Source organism: Podarcis tiliguerta, assembly GCF_965153285.1.
Source record: "Podarcis tiliguerta genome assembly, chromosome: 7".
Taxonomy (NCBI): domain Eukaryota; kingdom Metazoa; phylum Chordata; class Lepidosauria; order Squamata; family Lacertidae; genus Podarcis; species Podarcis tiliguerta.
Window position 1 is genome coordinate 76,269,476 of NC_139540.1, and position 20,258 is coordinate 76,289,733.

Consider the following 20,258-nt stretch of genomic DNA (forward strand, 5'->3'; position numbering starts at 1 on the left):
TCATGCCTGAGCCCTGGCCCAGCTGGTTCTGGAGGCGGGGAATCCTGTGCAGGCTGGGATTCCTCAGCAGTGGTGTAGCGTGGGTTGTCAGCACCCGGGGCAAGGCAAGTAATTTGCGCCCCCTAGAGTGAGTGAGCCAGGTAGGGGCAGAGAGCTGCGAGTGCAAGCGCCCCCCCCCCCCAGATGTTGCACCCGGTGCGGCTGGCCCCCCTGCACCCCCAATGCTACGCCACTGTTCCTCAGGTTTAGCCTCTGAATCTGATTCCCAGGCCATCACAGGCATTGGCCACTGGGTTTTCGCCTACCTCTTAGCAATCGTCTCAGCTTTGTAAGGCTTGGTGGTTAGGCATTGTGGTAGAGGGGAAGTCAGCCATCGCCTGCCCCTCTATGTCCAAGGGTATTCTGTTAAAGGAATCCGGGGCCTGGATACTGCCTGAAGTCTGCTTGAGGGGCTAGGGCCATGCCAGACCTCTGGGAATACCGAGGAGAGCTGCAGGCGGGTTCCCCCTATGTGGCTACCTCTTTGGGTGGTTTACCCTTTCATGACTCCCTGCAAGGTGGGCAGGAGTCAGATATAGTCTATTGCCAATGCCTAAGCCAATACCACTCACATTTGCTGTAATCAATAAAGTTGTGGCCTAAATTTTGCCCATTAACCCTAAACCAAAATTCTGTGTCAGTGTGAATTTATTTCTTATGGAGGACTGGCTTGGGGCCTTGACACGCAATTCTCTTAGAGCAGGGTAGAGAACACGTGGCTCTTCAGAAGTTATTAGACTCCTCCTACCATAAACGCCAAGACGTGGGTGGCGCTGTGGGTTAAACCACAGAGCCTGGGACTTGCCAATCAGAAGGTCGGCGGTTTGAATCCCCGCGACAGGGTGAGCTCCCGTTGCTCGGTCCTTGCTCCTGCCAACCTAGCAGTTCGAAAGCACGTCAAAGTGCAAGTAGATAAATAGGTACCACTCTGGTGGGAAGGTAAACGGTGTTTCCGTGCACTGCTCTGGTTCGCCAGAAGCGGCTTAGTCATGCTGGCCACATGACCCAGAAGCTGTACGCTGGCTCCCTCGGCCAGTAAAGCGAGATGAGCCCCACAACCGCAGAGTCAGTCATGACTGGACCTAATGGTCAGGGGTCCCTTTACCTTTACCTTACCATAAACACCAGCTAATGGTCAGGGATTATGGTTGTTCATCATAATTAGGGGGTCACACTCCTGTCTTACAGACCCTACTGGAAGAAAATGTGTCTGTTCTATTTAATATTTTCAAAAATCAGCAGTTAGGAAAACCTTTGGGGTCATATTTTAAGAACAGCTTTTATGGAATTGTATTTTATGAAAAGCTTTTATGAACCATTTCCTTGAGTCATCTGAAGCAAAATGTTCTGCAGCCAACCTCTCACTACCCAATGGTGCTGTGATGTCATCATGTCCACTGGATGATATTTGACCCATATGACTAATCCAGGAAGAGAGAAGAAACAAGCTGACCTGAAAGAGAGAGAAAAATAAATTGTGCAAAATTCACACAATCTTAGTTATAGGGGACAGTGTGCTACCCCAATGAAATTGCTAGTTTCTACCCAGCGTTTAAACTGAAGAATACTTAGCACAGTTTTGATATGCAAATTATGTAGATACTTCTACTCTTAAATGGGTCATACTTCACTTGGATCAAGACAAAATGCACTCTGATTTCTATAATTGGCATTATCTTCAGTTTGGGACCAAGCTATAAGGATTTACCATTACAGTGGTACCTCGGGTTACAGATGCTTCAGGTTACAGACCTGGTTACAGACTCCGCTAACCCAGAAATATTACCTCGGGTTAAGAACTTTGCTTCAGGATGAGAATAGAAATCGTGCGGCAGCGGCAGCAGGAGGCCCCATTAGCTAAAGCAGAACCTCAGGTTAAGAACAGTTTCAGGTTAAGAACGGACCTCCAGAACGAATTAAATTCTTAACCCAAGGTATAGTAAACTGGGTGTTATTAATACCCTTAAATAGCTCATGCGAATCTTGATAAAATGCTAACTCAAAGTTCAGAACTAAGGTTATTTCATATATAACGGAAAATATCAGTGCTTGCGGATAAGACTAATGATTCAGAATCTATGCATCTAATGGAAGACATCCAAACCAGATTACTAACTCCTATATGCCTAGTTTTATGGCTATATGACTGAACCACTTCAACCTGCACTTGGTGACTCAGATTCAAATATGTCATCTCCCACCTGCAGTCTCAAATGGAGCAAGCCAAATGCTAGTTTAACAGTGAGAACTAATCCATGGGGACAAGGATGAAGTGATCGTGACTTGAAAAAGCAAGGACTTTTAAAAGAATAAATTTGAATATAACTTAACTACACTACACTTTCATACGTCATTAGGCTAATACTCTGCTTAAATATGGTTATCCATCATTTCCTGATTAAAGCTTTTGTGCTCAGTAACATATGCTTATGTGAAGCCAATACATCCCCCCATTATTTATGCCATCGATTTTTTGAAAAATATATATAGAGAGAGATATTCATTTGAGAAATTACTGTGCTTGCTGCAATCCTAATCCCAAATGGTGAGACTCCAATTACATATAATAGTTCAGGATAGCTGCTTGGTTAAACCAACCTGCCTTGTTGATCCCACCCTCAAGTCACATATGAGTTTCCTGGATCATTTTCTTTTCCTTTTCTATATGGTCTGTCTTTCCAGGCAGCTATCACAAAGTTCCTCCCGCCACCAGTACTTGTCCCCTTTGAAACAGAACATAATACACCCTTTTTCTTTATTCATTTTTAACCATCAAAATTGCGGCTCGGTAGCTTCGATTTGCCCCATACCCAGGATAAAGACTCTACACATGGCTATGGTAAAAGGACATATTTATGAAAATACAACAAAGACCGTTTTCTAAACTTCTTACCTGCCCACACTAAATGCCAATAAACCAACCAGCCACATTAAGCACTATACATAAACTCCACCGCAAGGCAATCAAAACACAGCCCTTTGCTTCTGAGCCAACACTCAAAACACTGCTGGCACGAGATCTCATATTGATTGATACCATCTCCCTGCAAATTCCTAACAAGTATCCCAGCATTTAAATTTAGAGCTCAGCTTTATCTCAGAACACAATTGCCATGGGTACCACTCTGTTCTGGAACCAATCTGTTGAGCAGATAGGAAAATAGAGGTAAAGGATCCCTGGACGGTTAAGTCCAGTCAAATTTGACTATGGGGTGCAGTGCTCATCTCTGCTTTCAGGCCAAGGGATCCAGCGTTTGTCTGCAGACAGCTTTTATGGGTCATGTGGCCAGCATGACGAAACCATGTCCGGTGCAACGGGACACAGTGATGAGTGCCAGAGTGCATGGAAACACCGTTTACCTTTCCGCCACAGTGGTACCTATTTATCTACTTGCGTTGGTATGCTTTCGAACTGGTAGGTTGGCAGGAGCTGGGACAGAGCAACGGGAGCTCACCCCGTCGCAGGGATTTGAACCGCCGACCTTCTGATCAACAAGTCCAAGAGACTCAGTGGTTTAGACCACAGCGCTACCCTATAGGAACATAATAACCACTGGAAGATAGGACCAAACCACTGACTTGAATGTGGGTCTCACTTCCCCCAGTGCAGGCTGCCTACCATCCAAGGAAATTTCAGTGACCGCTCTGTACCACAGACTATATTGAAATGGTTTGGATAAGGAGTAATATCTCATAGGGCCTGGTGTTGAGTCTCCATGATAAAATGATTTGGAGGAGCCTTGTTCTACATTATGCTGTTTATTGTGATTAGATCACAGGGAGCATGGTGTAGAGCCTTTTCCATTATAGTAGCCAGTGTCATCCTGGTGTCTGATAAGCACTTCTTCATACATTCAACAGGTGCTACACAGCAGCACTTTCCACGAAGAAAATTCATAACATGTTAAGCAGACCCACAAAGTGTGTGATGATTCTGAGCTGGCAGTCCTACCGCTCAAGCAGAACACCCTTTCAGCTCCTGGTTGCAAGAGGAGTTGGCTAGGTCTACATGAGATGGGTGTGAATAAAGCCGTGTTTATGATGTCTTGGCTATGTTCTGCTTCCTTGGCAGCAGCAGCAGCAGCTAGGAAGTTTCAAAAGAAGCAACTGAATAGATTTTTTAAAGGCTGTTTGATTAGCTTTGATTGACTTTCATCGTGCATTCTCTCTATTCTTCTCCTGATCAACTGACTATTAAATCTAAAGAGACAAGCGGCGAAAACATATCAGATCCTAGATCCATTATATTTGTTGAGGGCATTAGAGAGATGAGCATATTAAGCAGACCAATAACTCTTAGGTCCATCCATTTCCGTTCAGCTATTTTAATTTGCCAGTGTATCTTGACATCGGAGGCTGCGGGTTTTGGATTCCTGCATTGATTCCCATTTAGATATAAGATAATATCTAAAGTCACTATGGAGAGTCAATGCATTCTACAGTGCAGGGATGGGCAACATCCAACATATGAGCTGAATTAAGTCCACCAGGCCACTCCAAATGGCAGCATGTTTACTCGTGGGGCCCTGAATTTTGAACATATTATGGCAGGTGTTTTCGCTGGCCGCCAGTTTGTTTTCAGGCCCAATGCAAAGTGTTGTCTTTAACCTATAAAACATTATAGGATTTGGACCCCAGTACACAGGTGGCACTGTGGGTTAAACCACAGAGCCTAGGACTTGCTGATCAGAAGGTTGGCAGTTCAAATCCCTGTGACGGGGTGAGCTCCCGTGGCTCGGTCCCTGCTCCTGCCAACCTAGCAATTTGAAAGCATGTCAAAGTGCAAGTAAATAGGTACAGCTCCGGCGGGAAGGTAAATGGCGTTTCTGTGCGCTGCTCTGGTTCACCAGAAGCGGCTTAGTCATGCTGGCCACATGACCCGGAAGCTGTACGCTGGTTCCCTCAGCCAATAAAGCGAGATGAGCACCGCAACCCCAGAGTTGGTCATGACTGGACCTAACGTCAGGGGTCCCTTTACCTTTACCTTACGTGAATGAAAATCTATTGCTTGTTGTTGTTGTTGTTGTTGTTGTTGTTGTTGTTGTTATGCTTAAATTCCACCATTTGTATTTTATGACCCCAGGGCAGGTTACACTATAAATATATTAAACAATCCATAAAATACATAATTCATTGTAAGCATTACTTGACTACCCAGGCCTTAAGATCATCTACAGAGCCCTTCTCACAGTGCCTCCTCTGTCACAAATGTGAAATGTGTCAACAAGAAAAAGGGGTGGCTCCCTATGCAACACTCTCCCCCAGGAAAATTTACTTGGTATCTTCTGTACAATCCTTTCAGCGTTATGCAGAGTCAGTCTCCACCCCCCATACGTGTCTGTGTGTGTGACTAATTTCCAGTTTTCACAGGGGGAAGGATTTCAGGGTTTACAGCTAACATCTCCCTCTCAACGACAGTTTTATCGTGGTTGCTATTGTTGTTTCTAGTACGGGGAAGCATTCCCTCCCCCAATCTATTGTTTTGTGTAATGGATGGGTGGGTCATTGATGTTTTTATATGAGATGTAATTGTATTTGTGTATTTTAAATCATATTTCTTATTTGTATGTCGCCTAGAGGCTTCTGTGTAGGCGATGCACAAATCGAATAAATCATCATTATCCTGCTAAGAACAACTGTGCTTGCAGTTCTCCAGTTTCATGGAGAACCAGCTCTCAGATAAGGGAGAAGTGTACAAAAGGCACTTCACACAAGTAGCCCTAGAAGATAGATAGATAGATAGATAGATAGATAGATAGATAGATAGATGATAGATAGATAGATAGATAGATAGAGATAGATGGAATATGATACTTTATTCACGATATATGAAAAACAAGTGAATTGCACACTCCTTAGAATTATTCCATCTAGAATGTTCTTAAAACTGTCAGATATGCTCACAACATTCATTTGAAATCCCAACTGTGTTATAAAGAAAGGTGGAAGTGGAAACATTTACCTAAGCAGTTCCAAATCTATTGCGTGTGTGTGTGTGTGTGCAAAAGCCACAGCCAATACTGCTTGTATATTGCCCTCTTCTTCTCCTCCCTAAATTAGTCACATGGGGGCTCTCACCCAATCAAGGGTCATAATCTGTTACGCCTATCAGATGACATCGATTTGGCCAAGTGACAGTAAAGGAGGATCCAAAGAAACAGGCAAACCCATTGAAACAAAAAGCCAATTTTCAGAATTGACAGAAGTGTTTGCTAAAGAATAGTTTCAGCTACGCTAAATAATATGAATGAATGAATGAATGAGCCCCCAGTCTTTCTAGAAGCCCTTTAAAAATTCCACAATGCTCTACTAGGTTAAATGCTAAGCATGTTAGAGAGATATGTTTGTTGGAGGGGTTGGAAAAAACGGTTCCTCCACACATCTCTTCCAAAACTCAGGGCAAGCAAAGATCATGCCTCCATGAGTGAAAAGATTGTGGTTCACTGGCTCCATTTGTCATCCTACTTTATCCCAGTCTTAAATTAATCCATTAGGCTTCAGCATATCCCAAGATAGGACAAGTGCTGGATGAGCCACAGCTTGAAGAGCATCTGAGAACGATATCTCAATAGAACAGCATTCCCTTGTGACGCATTTAAAGTGGTTGTCTAGGCAGCTGGGCTGCCCATGTAGCAATGTTATATCCGGCACTGCAAAAATATTTATAACATGTTGAGTCATTAAGGGCTGGGCTGCACGAATTAATTTATATGATCTGTCATAGCATTATGTAACTGTTTGACAATGGACCTATGCCTTCCTCCTCGAAATTGCTGAGCATCACTATCACTGATTATTTGACCAATGGTGCACATGTACTGTACTTAACTGGATGAGAATGGGTATACAGTGGTACCCTGGGTTAAGAACTTAATTCGTTCCGGAGGTCTGTTCTTAACCTGAAACTGTTCTTGGGAGCCAGTGTGGTGTAGTGGTTAAGAGCGACAGACTCGTAATCTGGGGAACCGGGTTTGATTCCCCGCTCCTCCACATACAGCTGCTTGGTGACCTTGGGCCAGTCACACTTCTCTGAAGTCTCTCAGCCCCACTCACCTCACAGAGTGTTTGTTGTGGGGGAGGAAGGGAAAGGAGAATGTTAGCCGCTTTGAGACTCCCTAGGCTAGTGATAAAGCGGGATATCAAATCCAAAATCCTCTTCTTCTTCTTCTTAACCTGAAGCACCACTTTAGCTAATGGGGCCTCCCGCTGCCGCTGCACCGCCAGAGCACGATTTCTGTTCTTATCCTGAAGCAAAGTTCTTAATCCGAGGTACTATTTCTGGGCTTGCGGAGTCTGTAACCTGAAGCGTCCGTAACCTGCAGCATCTGTAACCCAAGGTACCACTGTATCTTGCCTTTGGGTTTCAGTATATGGGGAATACAAACTCACTGGTCATCATTTTGGGTGGGATTGTTAGGGACGACTTTGGGAGCAAGCGCCTGGAGTAGTAAAGTTAGGGTTTCAATTTCTGAAATATAAACCTGAGCTATTACTGGAAGCGTTATTAATCTGACAACCTGGAGAAGGAGAATCTGGTCAGCTATTACCTTTTTAATTCTAGGTATTTTAAGCAGCCATAGAGGGATTTTAAAAAAGGGGGGGGGGAGAGTTGGCTTTTATGGCAGAACAATTATTTTCAGGAGTATGCCTGAATGTCAGCTAATAACACTGCCGGTAAAAACTCAGGTCTAGACAGTGCTCTGTCAAGCACTTGCAGTTTACTCTTCCATCTGCAGAAACCCAAGAGCCAAAGTTAATTCTGTACACGTTGCTTTCCTAAACACTGGGAGATCATCTCGGCACGCCATTTTGCCTGTGGGAACCAGGCAATGGATTCTTGCCACTGAGCAAATTGTCACAACCGCATTATCTCCTGATAACACAAGGCAGCACAGCTTATGTCATTCAGATGGGCACCCAGAATATTCTATGTAAAGGCTTAAATTGAATAATTCCCCTCCAAGGTACAGCATTTCATCATGTTATTACCTTTGCTATTCACTCTTATCACGGAAGCATTTCCCTGCAGCTCTTCTTAAGATGCACCCATTCTAGGGTAGCTTGAATCATTGCGCACAAGTGATGCAGTTTCCATTTAGTGTGTTCATTCATCCACCACAATTACTTCTAAGCAGTCCTAAGAATTATTCAACAAAAAATTGTGTTATTGAAAGTGAGAGAGAGAGACAGAGAAAGATTGGTCTGCCGGGAAGCTGTTAATGGAACACCCTTTCTCAACTACATCATTAGCTCGATTGGGAATGAATACCCATTTTCCAGGCAAAGTTCTCTCTTTTGTTTGAGAAAGAAAAGTGATTTACAACACAATTCTCTGCATGTCTACTCAGAAAGAAGTCAGATTGAATGCACTAGGTCTTGCTTCTGTGTAAATATGTTTAGCATTGCACTGTTAATTATTTAAAGCCACTTTGGCTGTCGGTTCTGCATTTTAACATTCCTACTTAAAGTTGGGAAATTTCGCCAAACACATTCTGTTTATCTTAAGACTAGTGTTCGTGTTAAAGCCACTTCCGAGCTGAAGAGGAGGCGGGGTTGCGGGCTTCACGCCATCCCAATGTGCGCGGGGGCTGGCTTACAGCCCCCGCGAGACTGGGGGAATCCTCGGACGAGTCATCTCCTTTGCCAGCCAATCAGCTGGCCTGGGAGGCGTGGCCCGCGCTATTTAGTGCTGGCGTGGCCGAGGATTTCCCTCTTTCTTCGCTCCAGCTGCCCCGGTTTCCCACCCTCCCACCCTTTAGGTTTGGCTCTCTGACATTGCTATGGACTTCGGTTGGTCGCCGTCAAGGGGCCTGGTAGGAATTTTTTCCACTTGGCAAATTGGCACCAGCCATTTGGTTTTTCGCCTACCTCGTAGCAAATCATCACAACTTCCTCGGCATTGGCGGTTAGGCATTGGTGAGGGTATTGTTATGCAGATGAGGGGGGGAGGAAGCGCCATCACCTTCCCCCATATCAAAGGGTAGTCCGGTAAAGGATTCCGGGGGGCGTCGCCCTGTCCAAAGCCTATGGAGGTGAGGGCCTAAAGGAACGCCCCTGAGCAGTGACCCCGGGGGAGCTCCTAGTAGACTCACCCAATGGTGGTTAACCCTTGCCAGTGTTCAGGCAATCAGGCTGAAGCCGGTTAGTCAATAGGACCAATGCCTAAGCCAATACCGCTCAATTCCTGTAATCAATAAAGTTGTGGCCTAGTTTCACCCATTAACCTAAAATATTGGTGTCTTGTGTCTTTATTTCCGATGGGGAGGTGGGAACTCGCCACACACTTGTGCATATATAATGTTGCTCTGGTTGAATGTTTGGGGGGCTTTCACTGCCTGCTAGAAAATCTCTAATGTGGACAATTTGAGAGGAAAAGCTTTTGTAATGTATCGTTTCCCTTTTTATTCTTCTTTTGTTATTGCTTACTTTTCATATTATCCCAGAAGAGAAGAGCTGAATACAGCTCAAAATGTACATGGCTTCATGTTATTATTATTATTATTCTGTAATCTATAGGGATGCATGAATCTGTCAAAGCTGGTTTCTCTCAGTTTCTCATTTTTCCATCCTCAACTTTAGTTTGCTGTATTCCATAACAGTTTGTGGTTCATATATATAACAACTTTCTTCCTGAAAATCTGCCAGCATTTTAGTGTGCATTTCTAATACACACATTTGATTTGTACAGGTAATTCTGCATAATATGCAAATATTTTCCTTTAATATAGTGCATTTTCTATGTTGTTGTCCCATAATATATGCATTTTAGAACACATTACTTAATTACAGACATAAAATTAAGAGACATAGCTGTGTTTAAGTCTGCATGGTCAGATTTCTGGAGGTATGAATTTCTCTTCCATCTCTTTAAATTCCTAAAAATTTGCCTTTGCCTTTAAATATTAGCCACACTAGTCATGGTAGAGAACAAAGAAAGACATAGATAATAGGCTTGTTGATGCATACCTCTAGTTGAGGTAAAGGGACGTGGGTGGTGCTGTGGTTCAAACCACTAAGCCTCTGGGGCTTGCCGATTGGAAGGTTGGCAGTTTGAATCCTCGTGACAGGGTAAGATCTCTTTGCTCTGTCCCAGCTCCTGCCAACCTAGCAGTTCGAAAGCATGCCAGTGCAAGTAGATAAATAGGTACCACTCCAGCAGGAAGGTAAACAGTGTTATCGAGTGCTCTGGCTTTAGTCACGTTGTTCTGTTGCACCAGAAGTGGTTAAGTCACGCCAGCCACATGACCCAGAAAGCTGTCTGTGGACAAACGCGGGTTCCCTCAGCCTGAAAAGCAAGATGAGCTCCACGACCCCATAGTCATATTTGACTGGACTTAACCGTCCAGGGGTCTTTTAACTTTTTACCTCTAGCCGACGAAGGAGCAGTATGCGGAAACTGATGCGATTACAGTTCCATCTGTAAATAGGAAAGTGTTATAACTTTCCTGTTCTTTTGACATCCTAATGCTAGTTTATGATTTTGTTTGCATGCTTTTGGGGGGGCAGGGTGGGAAACCATAAATAAATAAAGAAGCAAGCAAACTAAAGTCACCTATCATTCAGCTTGTGTGTACTAAAGGTAAAGGTAAAGGGACCCCTGACCATTAGGTCCAGTCGTGGCCGACTCTGGGGTTGCGGCGCTCATCTCACTTTATTGGGCGAGGGAGTCGGCGTACAGCTTCCGGGTCATGTGGCCAGCATGACTAAGCTGCTTCTGGCGAACCAGAGCAGTGCACTGAAATGCCGTTTACCTTCCCTCCAGAACGGTACCTATTTATTTACTTGCACTTGGACGTGCTTTCGAACTGCTAGGTTGGCAGGAGCAGTGACTGAGCAACGGGAGCTCACCCCGTCGTGGGGATTTGAACCGTCGACTTTCTGATCAGCAAGTCCTAGGCTCTGTGTGTACTATGCAACTTAAAATGTGTATCCCTTAGCCATTTTGGATTTACTAACAAGACGGCTCTGGAAAAGCCTGATTTGATCAGCCTAATGAATAAGTAAACCCTATTTGGAAAGAATGGCAGATGAAGATGATGGATTTTTCGGAGCTAGTCAACCTAACCGGAAGAGTCCGCAACCAGAAGGAGGAGGAATATCAGGAAGAATGGAATAAATTTAATGATTATTTAGTTAAATTTGTTAAGTTAAATTAACCGGAAATAGCTTGCAGATACTTAATAGGCTTAGGATTTTATTTATGTTAAGTGATGAATTAATATGTTTAATTATATAAGGTGAAGATTTAAGGATGTTAATGTTTAAGTTAAATTTCATAAAAATTGGGATTTGGAAAACAGTTAAAAGGACATGCAATGAAATGCAACCAAGGGGAAGCGAGGAAGTCACTTAACAAAGTTAATAACTGTAATTTTCAATAAGGCTATGATTTATGTTTGTTATGTTTGTCTTGTGTGTTTGTGTGTTTGTGTGTTTGTTTATAATATTGTGAAAACCAATAAAAAAGTTTTTTGCGGGAAAGTAAACCCTATTTGAAAAATCAGTCTTCTGCAGCTCACCTTTTAGCAAGACTTCTGACGGTATCCTGCCAACCACAGCTGACATTCTCTTTAAACATTTCTTGCATCAGGTTCCACAGCAGTCGCAACTTATCCCATGTCAAGGGCAGTAAATGCATCATTTTAAATATGTCTGAAACCTCTGCTAAATAACCATATCAGCATGAAGCTGATAAAACGGTGGGGTTTCCTCCCCGTCTTCCAAGATGTAATGTGCCTAGATGATGTGTCAAGATGAAGCTCTCCATGCTGAAGCAGAGCTTGCCACAAGGTGACAACAGAGTTCATCAAGCTGCAAATGGATTCAGTCTCTTCCTTTCCGAAGTATCTTTAGCGTTGAACACTGTAGGAAACATAGGGCTGCCATATGTCCGGATTTTCCCAGACATTACCGGGATTTCAAAGGTGTAATTGATGTCTGGGAAGGAATTTCCAAAATGTGGTGCTTTGTCCTGGATCTTAGGCAAGTCAATCAAAAAATCATGTTTCGATTTCTTCGGGTTTTCCAGGGGGAAAATTGGGGTCTTCCTTAAAAAACTTCCAGGGTGTTCTGATTTTCCTTTTTGAAACATGGAAACCCTAGGAAATATATTTTGCAAATCTGTCTTTTGCAGTTCTCATGTCCTAAAACGTGATGGGTGAGTAGTCATGACTATAGTGAGAGGGTCACTTCCCCTCCAGCCTCAGAACTGATTTATTCTTCTTTCTTAGTGGTGGTAAGCTGAAAATGCCTAGTGTGGTCACTTTAACAGCAGTACACACCATGGCCCTGATTCATGCACCGTAATGTGCAGGAAGGCATTCATAGCAGAGATGCCAACTTAAGCAGAAGATGGGGGGGGGCAATGACACATGCGTGATGGGATTCTGGGAGGAGCCAAGAGGTGGAGCAAAAGGCAGCAGCAGCATGGCTGCAATGGCTACTGGATCCTCCTCTCTGGCAGTTAGCCTCCTCCTCTTCTTCCTACCACCACCACCAGCCTGGGGCTGCTTCCCCCTTCCTTTCCCTCGGGATGAAGAGGAGCCAACAGCTACTGAAGCCACACCACATGCAGCTCCACACACAGCCTTGACTGCCCCCTGATTGCTCTCAATATTGGGGGGTGGTCGTCCAAATACTTTATTGGGGCATGGGCCCGTTACAGTTGGCGTCCATGAATCATAGCCCAGGACAACTTTTTGAGAAGAAGGAGACAGACTCTCCTCCATTGGTGGCAAGGTGGTGAGCTCTCCTCCATTGAAGGCAAGAAGCTGGGTGGTTGTCAGTCAGGAATGTTATAGCTCAACACTCTTTGACCTGATATCTTTTATATGTTTTGGACTACAACTCCCATCAGCCCTAGCCAGCATGGCCTATGGGTTCCTCTTCTTTGGCAATCACTCGTGGCCAAGTGAGGTTATCTTCCATGAACACGGTTTTAACAGTGAGTCCGTAAGTGACTGTGGAGGCCAATTCTGGATCCACACATCCTTCCACAGTGGGGACAGAGGTTTCCGGGCGGGGGTTGATCACGGTGAGTGTTTGCCAAACGTGTCTTTCTCTTAGCACGTTTCTCCCTTTTGTCCTGTGTTCAAGTGTCTTCAAAGCCCATGACACCTTTGGTAAAGGCTGTTCTCCAATTGGAGCGCTCGCAGGCCAGTGTTTCCCAGTTGTTGGTGTTTATACTACATTTCTTTAGATTTGTCTTGAGAGAGTTTTTAAACCTCTTTTGTTGACCAGCAGCATTACGCTTTCCATTTTTAAGTTTGGAATAGAATAGTTGCCTTGGAAGATGATCATCAGGCATCCACACCACATGACCAGTCCAACGAAGTTCATGTTGAAGAATCATTACATCCCTATGGGTAGGGATGACTGAAATTGTAGTCTAAACCATCTGTAGGGCATGAGGTTGAGGAAGGCTTGTTGGGATACTGCCAGGGAGACAAAGTCCATCATGACTCCACGTCGTCTCTGGACATCCATCGATCTCCCGTAGACACGCAGTATCAGCAATTAGTGACACGGGCTCTAGAAATAGCTTGCCACATTCCAGAGCCGTGCACGCTCTATCAGCAGATAAAGCACACAGCGAAAGATGCACTCAGGAGAGCATTATTTACAAGTTTATTTCTGCGTTGATCAGAACAAAGAAGAAAATGACTGCCTGCTTCAATGTCTCCGGCAGAGAGAGAAACGAAAGCAAAGACACAACAGAAACATCCTGTGAAAACAGGAAATACGCAGACTCTGTGACTCAAAGCCTGCTCCCTTTTAAGGTGGAACGGAAATATCCTAACAAGGCTTACATTGCAGATCCTACACTGGGCTGGGTAGCTTCCAAGGTCTCCTCCATGATTCTATGGCTCGGGTCATGTGTAATTTCAGCCTTGCAGTTGGAGGTGTGAATTGACTCAGTTGAAAAGTTTGGGGTGGTGTCAGGTGCTGTGACTGTTCCAACTGTGACAGACCAGCTATACTATGACATTTTTTGATATTAGAATCAATATATGATGACCATGCATGTGTGAACCAGCAATAGTTGAAGAAACATTCCTATTATTTACATGTTGCTCATTATGTGTATAGCAAATGTGTGTAGCAAAAACTGAATTCAGGTGCCACTTTCTCAATTGCTTTTTCTCCACCAAAGAGCTTTGCAGCACCGAAGAATAGTTTCTGCCAAATGGTGCCTTGTTTTTCTTTTAACTTTCCCAGCATGACCCTCAGGGATGAAAAATAAATACATTTCAAACAAAATCCTGGAACAAGAAGTCCCATGAAAATCCTAAGAATTACAAGCTGTGGTTATGAAAATTATTGTGTATTTTTCAATAAACCCCAAGTATGTAAAGGGCATATTTCAAATACCACAGCTAAAGTACATAAAGCTATACAGGTTAGACCTTCAGCTCCTGTAATTCATCATAGTTTTATTGACTTCTGTGGCCAAGCGGCTGAATATATCTTTTGTAACAGTATATAACTTGCTTCTTAAAACTTCTTCAGTCCCATTTGCTTCCTATTGAATTAGTTATATGCTTTGGTTTCGGAAATGCACATTGCAGCTAAGGTGAACTATTGAGGCCATTTCACGAGGCTGCATAGCTTTCTGCAAATACAATAACCAAACACAGAGAGCATTTTAAAAGCTCGCTTTTGCTGGGGCAGATAATTAGTGCCTCCCTTCCAGAAGTATGGATGAAAGAGAGTCTTCTCAAAACTGGGCAAGGGCTGAATGCTTTGCATGCAGAAGGTTCCTAGCATCTCCCGGCAGGTGCTGAAAATGTTCATTGTCCGAAACCTTGGAGAGACACTGCTAATTGGTGTCACAGAGCATGCCAATCAGTAATCCACAGTTAGAGTTAACTCTTTATTAGCAAAAACACAAACTCACAGACTTTCAGGGACCCAGCTCCCCTCCCCCCTTGGCAGTACATAAACAGAACAAAGTGAAAGGAGTCTCTTACCAGTTAGAGATTTTAATGATCACAGCGAGAGAACAAAGAAACCATTCCTAGGAATGAAGGTGCTCCCAATTAAGGATTTCACCCACTTCCTTCCTTGTCACCCACGTCACTTCCGCATCTTGCAACCTGATCTCGCAACCACTGTGCTTTCTGTGCTGCCACCTTATCTGCTCTCCTTGACCTTGGGCTGAGCGGATGGACACTTTCCAGCGGAAGTGAGCCTGCTAACTCTCTCTCTCGCAGTTCTTCTCCTCCTAGCTGTTTACCACCCACTTCTTCCCAACTTCTGTCTTCTGAACTATGTCCCTCTGCAAACCACTGTTCCAAATCTATACTGTCCCACTGCTCCTGGGAAGATTCAGGATCCTGCTCAGGAGCAGGGGGAGGGGAAGTCTCCCACCATTCCTCCTCAGTGTAGCCCTCCTCAGCAAGGTCCCTGACACCTAATGAGCACAGCAGCTCATTTCCGGTGGGTCTTCCTCCATGAAATCAGTTGCTTAGCCCTCATTCTCCTTGACCTCTCTGCTGCCTTTGATACACTTGATCTCCCTCTCTCCCCCTTCCTTCCTCCCTTCCTTCCTTCCACCCACCCTCTCTCCAACTTACATCCAAAATCTCTCTTATTCTGTCCTTAGATGCTTCTTTTCCTACCCCTCTAATTAGGAGCCTTTCTGTGAAGCTCTGTCTCTGTTTTCTCTCTTTCTACTGGACCAACTGACCAAGCAGAAGTTAAGGGTGGGGTGGGGTGGAGCTGTCTTCCTGACACTGGTGTCACTACAGCTTACCTGGATGGGGGTGGGGCAGGGTAGCAGCGAGTTTGGGGCTGTATAGATGCACAAATTATAGGACCACCTGGTTGGCTCCATGGATTTTTTTCTATGTCCTGGATTCTTCAGTACCCAACATTCATCATGCACACAAAGTTTATTCTTGATATATAGCTGTTTATAAAAGGGGAAGGTAGCCTTATTTTTCTTTTCAAAAATTGTTTCATCCTCACCAGTCTTTCTTTGGACAGAAATCTAATAAAGTTTGTTTTAGAGGGAGAGAGAATGACTTTGTGGCTACTTTGACAGGTCGAGGTGCAGCTTAGCTTGTCAAAAGCAGACGTACCTAGACACACCGTGTCAACTTTTGAGCTGGTTTTAATGTATGTCCAGAAATTATGACACCTGAGTTATCAAAAGGAGACAGTTTCAGAATTACCTGGTCTATTACTCAGTTGTACTTGAAACAGCAGCAGGGGAAAAATTAGCTATGCATCATCCACCTCTGTGATTTGCTTTCTCAGAACCAACACCTCCTCTTTGAAGTTTATTTTAAAAGAGCTTTAGGGTGACAACGGTTGGCAAATGGCTGTCTGATCTCATCATACCCAAAGTTAGGCGTAAGAGGATTGCAAATTCAGCTTTTACTGACATTGTGGACAACATTATTATTATTGGGAAGATCATTTTTGTCATTGAGAAAGTCATGGAAACATAAAGAGCACATTTGCAATAGTGAAGTGACACTTTCCATTTACACATCAGCCAACAAAAAATGCTGTTTTACAGGCAGGAGAGGAGATTCTAAGTCTTAAGAAGCCTTATTCAGCAAGCACTTTGATAATAATTATGTCACAGCAGAGACCAATTTGACTGAGCTGGGCCCTCTGTCAGAGACCTGCTGCATACCCAATTGAGAATGTGGACCAACAGCCATCGTGGGAGGGCATGTTGGTCAGTTTCTCTCTTTTTCAGGTGGGCAAAATCTGTACAGCCATGCAAGTATGTAAGGTGCATTCGTGTGAAGACATAATGTCAAGGCCTTTCCCTTCCAGGCAGGGCGCATCAGCGAAAGGTCACAACACCCAGTCTCTGCTATTTAGGTAGGAAAATCAGCATTAGGTTACAATCACCAGTTTCTTTCCTTCGGACAAAATGTGCCAGCACAAGATCGCAGAAGCCAGGCTCTCTTCCTCTGGAAAGCAGCATCAACAGAAGGTCACAGTGACCTTGGAAGTCACAATGGCCAGTCTCTCTTCTAGCAGCAGGCGGCATCAGAATTAGATAACAATGGCCAGTTTCTCCCCTTCAGGGAGGGGCGCATCAGCATGAGGTCACAATGGCTAGCCTCTCTCCTACAGCCAGGGGAGCATCAGGATGAGGTCACAATGACTAGCCTCTCTCCTACAGGCAGGGGAGCATCAGAATGAGGTCACAATGGCTAGCCTCTCTACAGGCAGGGGAGCATCAGAATGAGGTCACAATGGCTAGCCTCTTTCCTACAGGCAGGGAGCATCAGGATGAGGTCACAATGGCTAGCCTCTTTCCTACTGGCAGGGGAGCATCAGAATGAGGTCACAATGGCTAGCCTCTCTCCTACAGGCAGGGGAGCATCAGAATGAGGTCACAATGGCTAGCCTCTCTCCACAGCCAGGGGAGCATCAGAATGAGGTCACAATGGCTAACCTATCTCCTACAGCCAGGGGAGCATCAGAATGAGGTCACAATGGCTAGCCTCTTTCCTACAGGCAGGGGAGCATCAGAATGAGGTCACAATGGCTAGCCTCTCTCCTATAGGCAGGGGAGCATCAGAATGAGGTCACAATGGCTAGCCTCTCTCCTACAGCAAGGGGAGCATCAGGATGAGGTCACAATGGCTAGCCACTCTCCTACAGGCAGGGGAGCATCAGAATGAGGTCACAATGGCTAGCCTCTTTCCTACAGCCAGGGGAGCGTCAGAATGAGGTCACAATGGCTAGCCTATCTACAGGCAGGGGAGCATCAGAATGAGGTCACAATGCCTAGCCTCTCTCCTATAGGCAGGGGAGCATCAGAATGAGGTCACAATGGCTAGCCTCTCTCCTATAGGCAGGGGAGCATCAGAATGAGGTCACAATGGCTAGCCTCTCTCCTATAGGCAGGGGAGCATCAGAATGAGGTCACAATGGCTAGCCTCTCTCCTATAGGCAGGGGAGCATCAGAATGAGGTCACAATGGCTAACCTATCTCCTACAGGCAGGGGAGCATCAGAATGAGGTCACAATGACTAGCAATGGCTGGGTTAGCGGAATCTGTAACCTGAAGTGTATGTAACCTGAAGCATATGTAACCTGAGGTACCACTGTAATCGAAGCGCAGGTTCCCTCCCTTGTCTCCCTATTGGCTGAGTACTACAAGGTTTACAACCTATCATGACCGCCTAATTTCCCTACTAACATCCCTGCCTCTGTTTACATCTCCCACTAACCTTAGTTCAGCTCCCCTTTATCCTTATTTATTATTTTCCTTATTTGGTCTACATTCCTATGCAGTAATTCACTAAGTCAAGGAAAAAGACCACATCCTGACCACAAGTTCTAAACATCTCCAGTTACAAGAACCACATTTCCAGTTATGAGAAGTGGGTCAGTCTGGACTGCTGACATCTGCCTAACTTTAATAATAATAATTTATTATTTACACCCCACCCATCTGGCTGAATTTCCCCAGCCACTCTGGGAGGCTCCCAAAAGAATATTAAGAACACGATAAAACACCAAACATTAAAAACTTCCCTAAACAGGGCTGCCTTCCGATGTCTTCTAAAAGTCAGATAGTTGCTTATTTCCTTGACACCTGAAGGGAGGGCGTTCCACAGGGCAGGTGCCACTACCATAAAAGCCCTCTGCCTGGTTCCCTGTAACCTCACTTCTCAAAGTGAGGGAACCGTCAGAGGGCCCATGGAGCTGGACTGTTTGGGCTGAATGATGGGGTGGAGACGCTCCTTCAGGTGTACTGGGCCAAGGCCATTTAGGGCTTTAAAGGTCAGCACCAACACTTTGAATTGTGCTCAGAAACATACTTGTTACATTTGTAGTTTATGTGAAAAACCAACACCCTCATTTCTCACATGCCCATGGAGTACTCCTCTTTTTTGCATTTATTTATTCCATATATCCTCCAAGGAGCTCAAGGTAACAAACAAGGTTCCTCCCGCTCAATCTTATCTTCACAACCATGTGAGACAAGTTAGGGCTAAGAGATGCCCATGGATACCCATCCATGAAGCTGGATCTGACCAGACACCGAAGCTAGGGCCATATCTTTCAGAGGGAATAGGAACTTCATTTCATTGGCCCTCACCCAGCCCATTACAAATGCCATATGCCTATTCAGGACATCAATGCTACACATGAAATAGATGAAGATGAGAGATAGAGATGTGTTTCATTAGAATGTTGGTGACATTTCATTCCAGATCTCTGGCTAACCTTTCTCAGAACTTTCATGCAGGATGTTGAGCAGAAGAGGGAACAAAACATAATCCATATGCCTGAGGGCATGGCACCCACATACCCCAGTAACCCCCTTCTTAAACCCGCCAGACATGATAGGTATGGAACCATTGAAGGACAGTGCCCCCACTTTCCACCATTTCAAAAGGTATTTTTAAAGCAATTTATAGATTTTTAAAAAAATACTACTACTAAACAACGCACAATTAGTAAGAGCAGCAAGATAAAAATAGCAACAAAATTAAAAACCACTCAGCAGCAAAGAAAATAATCCAGTTAAAACTCTCCAGTCATAAAGCAATACAAATTAAAAGCTCTAGCAGTTTCTTTCAGCTCAGAGAAGTAAGTGCTGTAATGCATCTGTGAAAGAATGAAGATATGTGTTAGGAGAATGCAAAAATGTGCAGCTTTCGTGTAAGAAGCAAGACCAGCGGCATTTCTTTAATCCAGTTATGCTGCTTGAGACCCTTCTAATGGGAAATACCTGATAATCTCTACATGCAAAACTGTATATGCCCCTCTGTCAAGAGATTGTCTCAACTTGGAAATTAGTTGTTTGAACCCTATGTAACCAAATTTAGTCAAAATTACTCCTGCAGCAAAGAACCAATATAAAGGTGTAAACTCTTAGTGTGATGGTAAATGAAGACTAGGGAGTTGTTGTTGTTTAGTCGTTTAGTCGTGTCCGACTCTTTGTGACCCCATGGACCAGAGCACGCCAGGCACTCCTGTCTTTCACTGCCTCCCGCAGTTTGGTCAAACTCATGCTGGTAGCTTCGAGAACACTATCCAACCATCTCATCCTCTGTCGTCCTCTTCTCCTTGTGCCCTCCATCTTTCCCAGCATCAGGGGCTTCTCCAGGGAGTCTTCTCTTCTCATGAGGTGGCCAAAGTACTGGAGTCTCAGCTTCAGGATCTGTCCTTCCAGTGAGCACTCAGGGCTGATTTCCTTCAGAATGGATAGGTTTGATCTTCTTGCAGTCCATGGG

At 44.5% G+C, this 20,258-nt stretch overlaps 1 long non-coding RNA gene across 2 annotated transcripts; it reads right to left on the minus strand.

The window, feature by feature from the left end:
* Positions 1-1,327: 1,327 nt before the first annotated feature.
* Positions 1,328-17,073, minus strand: LOC310681697. 2 transcript variants are annotated; one of them, XR_014513522.1, is made up of 4 exons: positions 16,909-17,073; positions 15,794-15,949; positions 8,029-8,176; positions 1,328-1,492 (listed from the first exon to the last, which is right to left on the minus strand). It is a non-coding gene; the product is annotated as an uncharacterized lncRNA (long non-coding RNA). The 2 variants fall into 2 exon arrangements; XR_014513523.1 differs by lacking the exons at positions 8,029-8,176; positions 15,794-15,949; positions 16,909-17,073 and adding an exon at positions 2,933-3,103.
* Between the last annotated feature and the right edge of the window lie 3,185 nt (positions 17,074-20,258).